Source organism: Dipodomys merriami, unplaced genomic scaffold (assembly GCF_024711535.1).
Source record: "Dipodomys merriami isolate MVZ:Mamm:240054 unplaced genomic scaffold, mDipMer1.0.p SCAF_331, whole genome shotgun sequence".
NCBI lineage: Eukaryota > Metazoa > Chordata > Mammalia > Rodentia > Heteromyidae > Dipodomys > Dipodomys merriami.
In genome coordinates, this window is record NW_027204838.1 from 340813 (window position 1) to 355748 (window position 14936).

General features: G+C 34.8%; 1 non-coding gene across 1 annotated transcript; it reads left to right on the plus strand.

Annotated features, from left to right (window-relative positions):
• The first annotated feature begins 2467 nt into the window (after nt 1–2467).
• Nucleotides 2468–2569, plus strand: LOC138842237 (U6 spliceosomal RNA). The gene has a single exon (XR_011376668.1). It is a non-coding gene; the product is annotated as a U6 spliceosomal RNA (small nuclear RNA).
• Nucleotides 2570–14936: the final 12367 nt, after the last annotated feature.

The window sequence follows — 14936 nt, forward strand, 5'->3', positions numbered from 1 at the left end:
GCTATAATCAAGAACTCTAATAACAACAGATGCTGGAGGGAATGTGGACAGAAGGGAACCTTACTTCATTGTTAGTGAGAGTGTAATCTTTTTCAACCACATTGGAAAGTAGTATGGAGGTTCCTCCAAAGACTCCACATAGAGCTCCCCTATGACCCAGCAATCCGACTTTTGGGCATTTACCCAAATGATCACAAACAATACCATACTAAAGCTACCACAAAGATATATTTATTGCAGCATTACCATAGCTAAGATATGGAACCAACCCAGATGTCCCTCAGTAGATGAATGGATCAAGAAAATGTTGTATATATACACAATGGAATTCTATGTCTTTATCTGAAAGAATGATATTGCCCCATTTGTTAGGAAATGGAAAACTTGGAAAAAATTATATTACGTGAAGTAAGCCAGGCCCAAAGAAACATAGGTCCCATGGTTTCCCTTATTAGCAATTACTAGTGTATGTCTGAGACATGCAGGAATTGTTAGATAAGTTGATGTTAGGTGAAGTGAACCCCAAGATAAGAATTCAATTTTTTTTTCTTTTCTGTAATTATTTCTAACATATTTATAAGAAGACTTCTTTGTTACTTTTTATGTCCGTCCCGCATGGTATAACCCCTGTTTTCGCTGTATTTGATGTTGGTATAATTTGTGGAGGGGAAGGGGAAAAATTTTTTAAATAGGGATACAGGTGGATCCATTGCAACAATGAGATATACAAGACATTATGTCGAAAAACAAATTTTACAACTTTGGTTGGGGAAAGGGGAGGGGAAAATGAGACGAAAGGGGGGTGAGATGGGAAGAGATAGTAAGGAGAAACAAAGGAGTATGCAACAATGCTTGATAAGAAATGTACTCATTACCTTGCCCATTTAATTGTAACCCCTCTGTCTGGTATTTTCACACTTAAAAAAACACAAAACACCATAAAATATAAAGTGATTTTGATAAAAAATAAAAATGATTCAAAATAAATTATCAATGCAAAAACAATCTTTACAGAAGCAAACTCTGAGATATTACATGACTTTGAAAAGGATAAAGTGACTGAATTTAATATAAATTTAGAAGTATGACCATTCAAAAATACAAAAAGATATTCTTTATTTCATTATATAACACAAAACAGAAAGTAAATGTTGTTTAGATGATTTTTTAAAACACAGTCTCTCAGGTGTTGGGAGGGTGGTTCAGTGTAGAGTGCTTGCCTTGCATGCATGAGGTCCTGGGTTTGATTCCTCAGCACCACATAAGCAGAAAAAGATGGAAGAGCTGCTGTGACTCAAGTAGTATCACTAGCCTTGAGCTGAAGAGCTGAGAGACAGCACCCAGGACCCAGAGTTCAAGCCCCAAAACCAACAAAAACAAAACAAAACACAGTCTCTCACTTTTGTGTGCTCAACATTGTAACACTAGTGCTTCAGTCTAGGGCTAAGATTTTAGGTGTGGACATTTATCAACACTCCTGATTCAGATTCTAATTGATAAAATTTTAATCAATATTTTGTTCTTATTAATTTTGCTCTTTGTAAATTCACATATACCTATAAAAAAACAGTGTGGCCATCCCAATAACATTCTCAAAGTACTTCCTAATGATGACTTACATAAAGTTGTTTTATATTACAACAAGGAAAACAATGCTACAAATAAGGAAAACCAATACATAAATATTAATGATTAATAAAATAAAAAAACAATTACCACTGTTTCCAGTATTTGAAATGTACTACATATTCGATTTATTATTTTCTCATATTGCTGTACATTTAAAACTGCCTAAGTCTATGATGTTCAACAAGAATTTTATAGGCTATGAGTAGCCTTTAAAGATTACTATTATTATTATTATTATTATTATTATTATTATTAAGATTATTATTTATAGTTCATCTCATCATTTGTATATGGCTTATACCATCATTTGTTCCTCACTAATATATAAAGTAAAGAAGCCTTTAAATTTTAACAGAAACTGTGCAGTTAATGTCTTAAATCTGCTTCTTTACACAAACACTTTGCAACTTCTCATTAGTAATGTTTCTATAAACTCTGAAATGTACATATTTAGTAGTATGTACCATGAATCTTAAATGCTTTATGAAAAAGTTTTATAACCTGCTAAATAGTCTTAATTTTGGCATATATGAGCAAATTCCCAAAATTAAACATATTTAAAACATTAAAACTTTTAACAAACCTTAACACTTTCTATAGTGTTCATTATGGCAGGTTCCTTGTACAGATTAATTGAATTCCTTCTACAGATCTGTTGAACAACAAATATCTGGTATTATTTTGTTTTTGACATGTCAAACTTGACTTTATTCTTAAATGTGTTCTTATGTAAGAAATACATGATTCTAAAATTTCACGACAATTCTTTTGAATTAAATTTTTGTGGAATTGTCTAGTTTAAGAAAATCAATTACACTTTATGTATAAAAAATGTTCTGTGCTCAATTCAGTAGCACATACACTAACATTGGAACAATAAAGAGAAGAATAGCCCCTGACTGAGGATGACACTCAACTTCGTGAAGCATTCTAGATTTTTAAAAGAACAGATGCTGGAGGGGATGTGGACAGAAGGGAACCTTAATGCATTGTTGTTGGGAGTTTAAACTTGTTCGAAGAGTTTGGAAAGTAGTATGGCGGTTCCTCAAAAGACTACAATAGAGCGCCCCTAAGTCCCAGCAATCCCATTTTGGCATTCACCCAAATGAACACAAACAAGACCATACTAAAACTACCAGCAAAACTATGTTCATTGCAGCATTATTTACCAAAGCTAAGATACAGAACCAAACCCGAGGCCCCACAGTAAACTAATGGATCAAGAAAATGTGTGTGTGTGTGTGTGTGTGTGTGTGTGTGTGTGTGTGTGTGTGTGTGTGTGTGTGTGTGTGTGTGTGTACTGGAATTCTATGCCTCCATCAGAAAGAATGACATCACCCAGTTAGGAAATGGAAAGACATGGAAATATTTATATTAAGTGAATTAAGCCAGGCTCAAAGAAGTGAAGTAAGCCAGGCCCAAAGAAAGATAGGTCCCATGGATTCCTTAATTGCAATAACTAGTATGTGTCTGCTACAAGCAGAAAACATCATATAAGTTGATGTTAGGCAAAATGAACCCCAAGATAAGGATTCAAATAGTTTTTATTTCTTGCGATTGTTTCTAAGATATTTATAAGATGAATTCTTTGTTGCTTTGTATGTTCCTCCTGCAAGCTAAAGCCCCTGTTTTCACTGTATTTGATGTTGGTATACTTTGTGCAGTGGAAGTGAAACACAAATCGTTGAAAAAGGGATGCAGGTGGACCCATTGCAACAATGAGATGAACAAGTCGTTATGTCAAAAAATGATTTTGGCCAGGTATTGAGGGATGTGGACAGTGGGGGGGGGATGGAGGGGGAGGGGTTGGTGGGTGTAGGGGGTGGGAGATGGGCAGGGATGGGAAGGGGAAACAAAGGAGGAGCAAGTGGACTCATTGCAACAATGAGATATACAAGTTATTATGTCAAAAAATGAACTTTACAACTTTGGGGGGAGGAGGACAGGGTGGGGAAAGTGGGGGAGTGTGGGAAGGGATGGGAAGGGGAAACAAAGGGGAGGCAACAATGTTTGATAAGAAATGTACTCATTATCTTGCCCATGTAATTGTAACTCCTCTGTCAGTATTCTCACAATAAAAAAAAAATGTACTCAATAACTCACGCATGTAATTGTAACACCTCTGTATGGCATTTTCACAATAAAAAAAAAAGAATCATAGGTCCTGTGGTATCCCTTATTTGCAATAACTAATGCATATCTGGGATAAGCAAAGAAGGTATGGTAAGGCGAAAAAAAGGAGTAGGCAACAATGCTTGATAAGAAATGTACTCATTACATTTTCCACGTAATTGTAACTCCTCTGTATGGTATTTTCACAATTAAAAAAAAAAGGTCAAAAGCATGTGCATATGAATAGATAAGATGATGTTAAGGTAAATGAACCCCATGATAAGGACACAAGTGGTTTTGTATTCCTTCCTGTGGTTTCTAATATATTTATAATGTATGATGTGATTTTTATATGTGCATCCCACACAGTTAAAGCCCTGTTTTCACTGTATCTGATGTTGGTGCACCTCCATCTTGCATATACACTTCTCTAATTTGGGGATGGAAAGGGAAAAAACAAAATAGTAAAATAAGGATACAGTATGACCCATTGCAACAATGTGACGCACAAGACAGTATGTTGAAAAACGAACTTTACAATTTAGGAGGGTGGGGGAGGGGAGTGTACTTGTGGAGCTGGGAGGGAAGGGATGGCGGGGGGAAAACAAAGGAGGAGGTAACAATGTTTGATAGGAAATGAACTATTCATGTAACTGTAACCACTCTGTACAGTACTTTTACAATAAAAAATATAAAAATGTTATGGGATGGAAGAGAATATTTCCCCTATTTTACCCATATAATATCGTTAACAAAGAAATTAATACAAAACACTGATATGCAGATATTTTGAATAAATGTGTGTTTGTGTATGTGTGTGTGTGTGCATGCCTGCGCATTTTTGTTCTCAGAGTTTGAATTCAGTGCATCAAGGTCCCGCTAGGCCATTCCTCTCTAGATTGATGAGCTACTATATAAGCTACATCTCCATTCTTGGCTCTTTGCTAGTTCATTAATTTTTTTTTAATATTTTCATTATTTTTATTGTGAACATACTGTACAGAGGGGGTACAATTACATGGGCAAGATAATGAGTACATTTCTTATCAAGCATTGCAGCCTCCTCCTTTGTTTACCCTTCACTTCCCTTCCCAGCCTCCCCCCACCCCCCCACCCCATACTCCCCCCCACACCAAATTTGTAAAATTCGTTTTTGACAGGACAACTTGTACTTCTCATTGCTGCAACGTGTCCACCTGTATCCTTAAATGACTTGTTTTTCCCCTTCTCCTCCACAAATTATAACCACATCAAATATAGTGAAAGCAGGGGTTATACTGTGGGGGAGGGATATACAAAGCAAGAAAGAAATAATTTTATAAATGCGTTAGAAAAAAATTCATGAAAGAAAAAATCATTTAAATACATATGTAAGGGTTCATTTTCCTAACATCACATTATCTGACCTTTGCTGCTTGACTCATACATATACTAGATATTGCAAATAAGGGAAACCATGGAACCTATGTTTCTTTGGGCCTGGCTCACTTCACTTAATATAATTTTTTCCAAGCCTTTCCATTTCCTAACAAATGGGCAATGTCATTCTTTCTGATGGAGGCATAGAATTCCATTGTAATTTTTTTTAAATAATCTCATGAATATTTTTTGTCCTGATTGGCTTCGAACGGTTATCCACAGATCTCAAGTTCCTGAGCAGATACCCGAGTAGACAAGATTACAGGTGTGACCAACCAGCACAAGGCTTTCAGAATAATTTAAAAAATAGAAGAAAATTTACTTCATGGAGGCTTGTTTATCATCTCCCACTTTTAAAGCATTTTGGAGTGATTATATGTGAATTTATTTCATTTTTGGATTCTTAAAAGACAGTAAGTGATGGTATTTAAACGTTTTAATCTTTTTTTTTTAAATTTGGTCATGCGGCATGAACTCTGGACTTGGGCACTCTCCCTGGGCCTTTCAGCTAAAGGTTAGTGCTCTACCCCTTGAGCCACAGTGCCACTTCTGCTTTCCTGGTAGTTTATTGTAGATAAGAGTCTCACAGATTTTCCAGCCTGGGCTTGCTTTATAGCGCATTCCTCAGATCTCAGCTTCCTCTGTAGCCAGGATTATAAGTGTGAGCCACCAGCTACCAGCTAGTTTTAGTACTTTTTTTGGGGGGGGGGGTCCAGTCATGGGGCCTGAACTCTGGGCCTGGGCACTGTCCCTCAGCTCTTCAGCTCAAGGCTAGTGCTCTACCACTTGAGCCACAGCGCCACTTCCGCCTTTTTTCTTTTTTGCTTATGTGGTGCTGAGGAATCGAACCCAGGGCCTCATGCATGCAAGGCAGTCGCTCTACCACTGAGCCACCTTCCCAGCCCTTTAGTACTTTTTAAAATGTATACTGGAACTGTGGAACAGAAGAAATTTGTCTCTCTTTAGACTTCAATTTATGAGCTCAGCTCTGAGCATGATAACCCAATGTTACCAACGCTGTGTTGAAGACAAAATGTGACAGAAAACAATTACCGTGGGCTCTGAAGGAGAGGACAGCAATTCAGAACAAGATTCATATAGCCATTCTTGGGTTTATCATAATGAATTAAATGTGTCCCATCAGTTTAGTCATTTTAATGTTCTTACTCATCAGACATTTTTGGGGACACCATATGCCCTTTCATCAATTCAGTCTCAAGAAAATGAAAAATTTTATCTTCTTACAAAAAGCTTCACTAGAGAGAAATCTCCATTAAGTTAAGGGGGAAAAATGATTGTTTTTTTTAATAGGTTATTGTGAACTTTGTTTCTTAAAAGTGAATGAACAATTTATATTTCAGTCTTTAAACAAAAGGTTCTTATCCTTTCTAAAATGTTTTTCCCTCATATTTAAATCATGATGGCCTGTAACATCTGAAGCATCTAAAAACTGAAATAAATATATATTTTTTAACAAAAAAAAAATTAACGTGGGCAATAATTGCTATGCTATTATTTCTTGGACAGCATGAATATTGAGTTGAGAGAGTAAGGGAATGGAGAGGATTTTACCTACTTTTTTATTGTTTACTTTTTGAAATTTTGAATCATTTCCTTCCCCACTGTGTGTCTTTGGGCCATGAACTTAGTGCCTTTAATTACAATATTTCCTAACACTAAAATGGTAATAATATTAGAATTATAGCAAATGTTTTCTTAAGAATTAAGAGAAAAAAAACTTGTGAAATACTTAACATAAATTTCTAGGAATAACAATTACAATTACATGGGCAAGATAATGAGTATATTTTTTATCAAGCATTGTTGCCTCCTTTGCTTCTTGTTCCCATCCCTTCGCATCTCCCCCCACACTCCCCATCCCACCAAGGTTGTAAAGTTCATTTTTCGAAATAAGGATTTGTACATCTCATTATTACAATGAGTCCACCTGCATCCCTATTTAAATGATTTGTTTTTTTCCCTTCCCCTCCACAAGTTATACCAACAACAAATACAGTGAAAGCATGGGTTATACCATGGGGGATGGACATACAAATCAACAAAGAAATCATCTGGTAAATGTTTGAAACAATTGCAATAAAGAAAAAAAACAATTGAATCCTTATCTTGGGGTTCATTTCATCTAACATCAACTTATCTGCCCTTTTCTGCTTGTCTCAGACATATACTAGTTTTTGCAAATAAGGGAAACCATGGGACCTATTACCTATGTTTTTTTGGGCCTGGCTTAATATATTTTTTGTAAGTCTTTCCATTTCCTAACAAATGGGGCATTGTTATTCTTTCTGATGGAGACATAGAATTCCATTGTATATATATATATATATATATATATATATATATATATATATATATATATATATATATATATATATATATATATATATATATCACATTTTCTTCATCCTTTCATCTAGTGAGGGACATCTGGGTTTGTTTCATATTTTAGCTATGATAAATAATGCTTCAATAAACATAGTTGTGCTGGTAATTGACAAGGGTCTCATATCTAAAATATACCTGGAACCAAAAAAACTAAATCCCCCAACGACAAATCCTCAAAGAAACAACTGCCCAATAAATAAGTGAGCTAAAGACTTAAAGAGAAACTTTTCTGAAGAGGAAAAAAGTATGGCCAATAGACACATGAAGAAATGCTCAACCTCTCTAGCCATAAAAGAAATGCAAATCAAAACAACATTGAGATGCCACATCACCCCAGTTAGAGTGGCTATAATCATGAACTCTAAAAACAACAGATGCTGGTGGTGATGTGGACAGAATGGAACCTTAATGCATTATTGTTGGGAGTGTAAACTTGTTCAACAGCTTTAGAAATTAGTATGGAGTTTCCTCATAGAGCTCCTCTATGATCCAACAATACCACTTTGGGGCATTTACCCAAATGGTCACAAACTAGCCAGCAGTTTTTTTTAAAATACTAAATAGAATGCAATCATTACAAAAGCCATTACATGTAATGAGAAACCAGAAGGCATGTTCTCTATTGACCATGCTCTGCTTCAAAGTCAGCCAGGTGGATAACTTCTCATGCTGTAAATCAAACTGGTTTTATTATGTCTTGACAGTATAAAAACATCAGGGACAGAATAATGAAGGAATGTTGTAGACTGAGGTGAAGTCCATATGAAAATGTTTGGGATGAGGGTTATGATGGTTTCATAGAATGTGTTCAGTAGTGATTTACTCTTTCAATTTCATTGAAGAGGTGGAGGAGTATTGGTGTGAGTTCTGCTTTGATGGCTTGAAGAATTCTGCTGTCAAACCATCTGGTCCTGGACTTTTCTTAGCTGACCAATTAGAAGGAAAAGAAATAAAAACCAAAGTAGAAAGTCTTGACAGCAGGGTAGACCATGCAGAAGATCAAATCTCGGGGATTGAAGACAGCCTAGATATTATAGAGAAAGACCATACAAGCATCCAAGACAAGTCCAAGAAATACGATAGATCTATCCAACACTTGGAAGACACCATCAGAAGGCTTAATCTAAGGAAAATGGGTGTAGAGGTGCACCTAGAAACAGAAGGTAATGGTCTAGGAAATTTTTTTAACAGGATCCTAACAGAGAACTTCTCAAACATGCAAAAAGATAAGCCTATTCAGATTCAAGAAGCTTTTAGAACCCCAAATAAACTAGATCATAATAGGACATCCGACCATCACATTATAATCCACACAGGATCAACTCAGACCAAGGAAAAGATCCTTAAAGCTGTCAAGGAGAAAAGATTAATCATCTATAAAGCAAAACCAATTAGAATCACCTCAGATTTCTCAGCAGAGACAATCAAAGCAAGAAGAGCCTGGAATGATGTATGCCAAGCTGTAAAAATCAAACAACTATCAACCAAGAATACTGTACCCAGCTAAACTCTCCTTCATAACTGAAGGCCAAATAAAAACCTTCCATAGCAAAGAAAAATTGAAACAGTATATCTCCACCAAGCCAGCCCTACAAAAGATTCTTAAAGATGCCCTATAAAGAGAAAGTCAACAAGACCACAATAAAGGCCAAGAAACTGCACCCAAACTGAGAATCCAAGAACCATAGGAAGAACCCAGTTTTTGCAGCCCCCAAGAAGGTGGATAAAATGGCAGGAACTCTCAAATACCTCTCAGTCCTATCTCTTATCATTAACGGACTGAACTCTCCAATTAAGCGGCATAGACTGTCTAGTTGGATTATAAAACAAGATCCTTCTATCTGCTGCCTTCGGGAGTCACATCTTGCCCGTAAAAACAAACACATTTTCGATGTTAAAGGCTGGAGCAAAATCTACCAAGCAAACGGCCCCCCAAAACAGACGGGAGTTGCAATCCTAATATCAGATAAAATGGACTTCAAATAGAAATTGGTTAGAAGAGATAACGCTACATACTAATTAAGGGATCTCTCCTTCAGGAGGATATTACAATTCTAAATATCTATTCGCCAAACAATGGAGCACCCAAATTTATCAAAGAAACACTACTTTCCCTCAAATCCCACATAGATCCAAAGACATTAATTGTTGGGGATTTTAACACACCACTCTCCCCACTAGATAGATCAACTCGGCAAAAACTCAACAGAGAAACTGCAGATCTAAACAGCTGCATAGATCAACTAGATTTAAGAGACATCTACCAAATATTTCACTCAGCAGCATAAGAATACACGTCTTTCTCAGTAGCACATGACTACATTTTATCAAACAATGACTAACTGATTTATATTTTTTATCATGGAATTTTATTTGATATATATTTATTGATTAAGTTAAATAATTGGCCAATGGCAATATGAATTATGCATGAACAAAGTTTATTTAACACAAATATTTTATTCACAAGACATATTATGGCTCTCTTAAAGAACACTAGATGGCAGTGTGTTATTTATTTATTAATTTTTAGTTATTTTGTTAATGGTTATTAATTATCAGAAGTGACAGTTTCCTTATGCTCTTTCCAAAATATATTTAAAACATTTGATTATACTCCCTCTATTTCCTTTTCATTACTCCTTCCTCCAAAGATTTCTGTTTTTCACATAAAATAACATCTTTAAATACGCACATATAATCTAATTTGGAAGATTTAAGGTGAACTGCAGCTTAATTCAATATGTACAGTGAATCAACAGGATGAATAAAAACTTTAATATTTTTTCTTATCTTTTGAATTGGGCCATTGTTATTATTATGGTTAGGGTTAGGATCCCAGACAGAATTAGAATTAGGGTTAGAGAAAAAGAAAATTTAGGTTCAACACAAGATGACCCATTGCAACAATGATACTCACAACACACTATATTGAAAATGAACTTTACACCATTGGGAAAGAGGAGTGAGAGAGGTGGGAGAGGGAAGTTATAGTGGGAGAACAACAAAGAAGAGGGTAACAATGTTCATCAAGAAGTGTACTCATTACTTTACACATATAACCATAATCCCTCTGTCAGCCTATTTTACAATAACTAAAATTTTAAAAAATGCAAAATAAAACCTGACAGGAAATAGGAAAACACTTTAAAAACTTTAGGTTCAAAATGCAAGTAAAATTTAGACCTACATACCTAGCAAGAGTTGGGATAAATGTGAAATAGAGGCTTGCTATTAACATTTTGATTCAGTTATCTGTAGGTTTAGGATTCAACAAGGTGTTCCAGGTAGAGCTGGGGTTTGGATGAGAAAAAGATGTAAGATATTGTGTAAAACTGCAATATGTTTTAAGAAGAATGAATGATATCAAAGTTAGAATGAATGAAAACCAACGTCTGTGTTACTTTTAACATTCAGATATTATTTGGTTTAAATTGTGAATTGCTGTTTTAGTTCTTGTTAGGGTTAGCGAAGGATAGGATTAGGGTAAAATTTAGTTTTTCACTCAGAAGCAGAAGCAATAAAATGTGTGATTGAATAGAATCCAGACAATTTTCCTTACATTAACCATTTGGTGTTAATTTAGATTGTGATTAAGATTAGGTTTCTGGTTAAAGGGGGTTGAGGAAAGAGTAAAGAACTTGGTTAAACTTGTGGCTTGCACCTATTATCACAGCTGCTAAGGAATCTGATTTCTGAGGAATGCAGTTCAAAGCCAGCCCTGGCAGGAAAGTCTGTGAGACTCTTATGTCCAATTAACCACCAGAAAACCTGAAAGTGGTGCTGTGGCTCAAGTGGTAAAGTGCACACCTTGAGCTAAAGAACTCGGGATCTTGCCCATGCCTAGTGCTCAGGGATCCTACCCAGGCCCAGAGACCAATCTGCACGCCCAACAAAAAGAAAAAAAAAGGAATGGGTTAAATGTTAAGTAAATTTGAACTTATTTTAGGTTCTAGGAATTCAGGAATAGCTGGGATAATGGAAGTACAATGTATTTCATAATATTAGGATTTGAGATCAATGGGTATAATGATTCCTCTTATGGAACAAGATAGGTTCAAAGTTAAGAATGAGAAAATCTATAGGGTTTAGGAAAACCTGCAATTTATTTTAAGAATTACAAGTGGAATATCAGTTAGAATGACACAAACAAGCGTTTTTCATAAATTTTAGATTTGAGATACCATTAGTGTCAAGGTTATGGTTAGGATTCTAGCCATGGTTAGGGTTAGAATGTAAGAGAAAAAAATGAGGGTCAAATTGAAGGTAAATTTCTTTTTTTTTTTTTGGGGTCCAGTCATGGGGCCTGAACTCTGGGCCTGGGTGCTGTCCCTCAGCTCTTCAGCTCAAGGCTAGCACTCTACCACTTGAGCCACAGCACCACTTCCGGCTTTTTTCTTTTTACTTGTGTAGTGCTGAGGAATCGAACCCAGGGCCTCGAGCATGCAAGGCAAGCGCTCTACCACTGAGCCACATTCCCAGCCCCTGATAGTAAATTTCATATTAAGCCAGGTAAGAATTAGAATGAATGTGAACTAGAGTATTGCTATTAATTTTAGAATCTACTTACACTTAGGCTTATGGTTATTCTCAATGTTCCAGTTAAGATTAAATAATGGTTAGTAACCAGTGTGGTCAAAAACATTTCCTGAATTCTAAATTTTAAATCTACTCAGTTTTAGCCTTTGATTATATCATTTGTTGTCTCTTCAGAGCAATCAAGCTAAACTAAATACTACTTTTTAATCATTTTGCTTACATTGTAAATAATATCAACACAGGTCACAAAGAGACTGATTATTTCAGACTCATCATATTTGGTAAAGTTAGTGTGAAGAATGTAGAGAGCAGAAGGTTCTTATACTCAATAAATATTTTTGGCTAATTTGAATTAAATATCTGGATTTCTAATTTGGAGGTTAATCACATGGAAACGGGAAAAAAATTTAAAAAATAATTACTTTGAGACGATTTTTCTTCTTAAAATATGAAGCAAAATATCTCTAAGAAATATATATTTTTCAATAAAATGTTTCAACCCTTAGTAAAGTGCTTTATATTTTAATATAAAGTCTGTCTCAAAATAGAAATTCTGCAACTAATCTAATGTATTTTTTCATGCACAAAATTCTGTGACTTCTAGTCTTATGTGATTTTAATTATATTTTATAGTTGTGACATGATCCCTACTTATATTTATTACAAACTTATGTAATTATACAAATCATGCCGGTACACACTAACTTACATAAGATAATATTCAAACAAAATTATCTTTTTTTCCTGTCTCCAACAGGGAAGGATGATGTGCTAAAGTATATTAAATGAAAGCATTCTAACAAAGGCTCTTTATGGAATTGAAATTTGCCACATGAGGATGGGAACATAAGCACTTTCTACTTGGCTGAACAGGAATTTTGTTTCTATAGTACTTTCTTGCCATTTATTCACACAGGGAAAGCCATGAAATTTGAAATTCATATGAAGGAACTGCATTCCTAAAAGATGTGGCAACCCTGCTCAAAAGCTCGATCTTATCTCTAGTTTTTTGTGCTTGCTGGCTGATCTATTTCTCTATCATGTGTTTCATATTATTAAACATACTAATAATTCAGCAGTAAGTACATTACAGGAGATTCCTGAAAATCACAGCTATTGTGGTTTAATAATCAGAAGAGAGGAAAAAGATTATATTAATCTCCAATTTCTCCCTTTGGCCTTCAATTTGCCAATTAATTTTCAAAACAATCATCTAAGATGTTAGTTTATTTTTCCCTTTTTAATTAGAGATTAAGCAAGTGGTTTTTTTGCAGTAAAAAGTGATGACAGTGGTATCGGAGCTCTGGTAAAGGCACCTTCTCCTTAGCAAGTAATGCTCTACGGACTGTAAATATAGAAGCCACACTAAAATTCTCTACACACACACACATACACACACACACACACACACACACACACACACAAACACGCACACACACAACTGCCAACCAGACACATCAGAGATAAGTTCCATTCCCTTGTAATGATAGTTGATTGATGTTTGCTGCATTGCTTTATCTCAGCTTCAAGATCTTGCCTGGACCTTTATCTTTCCCCGAGATCAAGTCCCTAATTTTTAGTATCCCGTGTGTCTGTGTATTCACAATAAGTTCCTGGCTGCTACAGGCCAATTAATACCCTGAATACAGTATCCTCAAACTTCACATCCAAGTCAAACTCCATGACTTTAGACACCGTTGCAAAATACTAAAATTTATTGGATGTGGAAACCAAGAGAGAATAATATTGATCAAGAACTTAGGGAAGACAATGGGAGTATGTCTAAAATACTGGATGTGTGTTACAGATACAAAATCATCATCTATAGGCTTATTTATTGAAAACGTCATCATATATTGAAAGCACTATTTACAAATACAGGTTTCCAGTTACTTTGCTTACTTATCACTTCTTATCACAAATCTGCTCATGAATTTCTATAGTATCTTTGAATAAATGACATGATTTTCATGTATGTATCATCTTAAGGAAAGACATTATGCTTTACATCTTTCTTTCTATATGACAAACCCTTATATTTTTGTTTCCCTGTTTGCTGAATAAATGTATTCCTGGAAACAGGATATTCACATCAAATCTGCGTGTAATTTTTATTTTTTAAATTTGAAATATAAACTTTGTTGTGACTAGTCATTTTCTAAAAATGAGTGATATTCATGAAAAATGTGCCTTTAAGTAAATTGAGACTTGATGTGGTATGATAGTTCTTGTGTCTAATTGACTTAACCATTAGATGATTCATGTATAAACATGTGCATTGCACTTAGTTATTTTTATATATAAAATAGTCCCCAAGGATATACTTTAAAGTGATAAGGGGGGGTTGTCTCCATGTGACATACTTTATATTTATTTCAGTAAAAGTACTAGAAATAAATGATGTTTACTGGAACAATATAAAAGAACATATTTTCTTTAGAATATATTTCTAAAGATAATAGATTTATTTTTTAAAGAACAGAAAAGAGTAAAATAGGTTTCTTGCTTGAAACTGCGTAAATTACATATGAATGTAGCTCAAGATGAGACTCAGAGATAAATTCATATTAATATTACTGAGATTTATATCACAATATAAGCAATATAGGTATTTTAAGGAACGGGTCATACCAAGTCCTAGATACCTAATGGATGAAGAATGGTATTAAAAAAAGCAGAGGAAAACAATTCAACATGCAGATGTTATGATTTTATGATACTAATATGAAAAAAATGGAGCATTTGCCTTTCTGAAGAAGAATGTTTAGCCAGTAATTTCTGTGAAAGGCATCAATTGTAATCAGTCTACAGTCTTTTCCTCCAAGTTATCC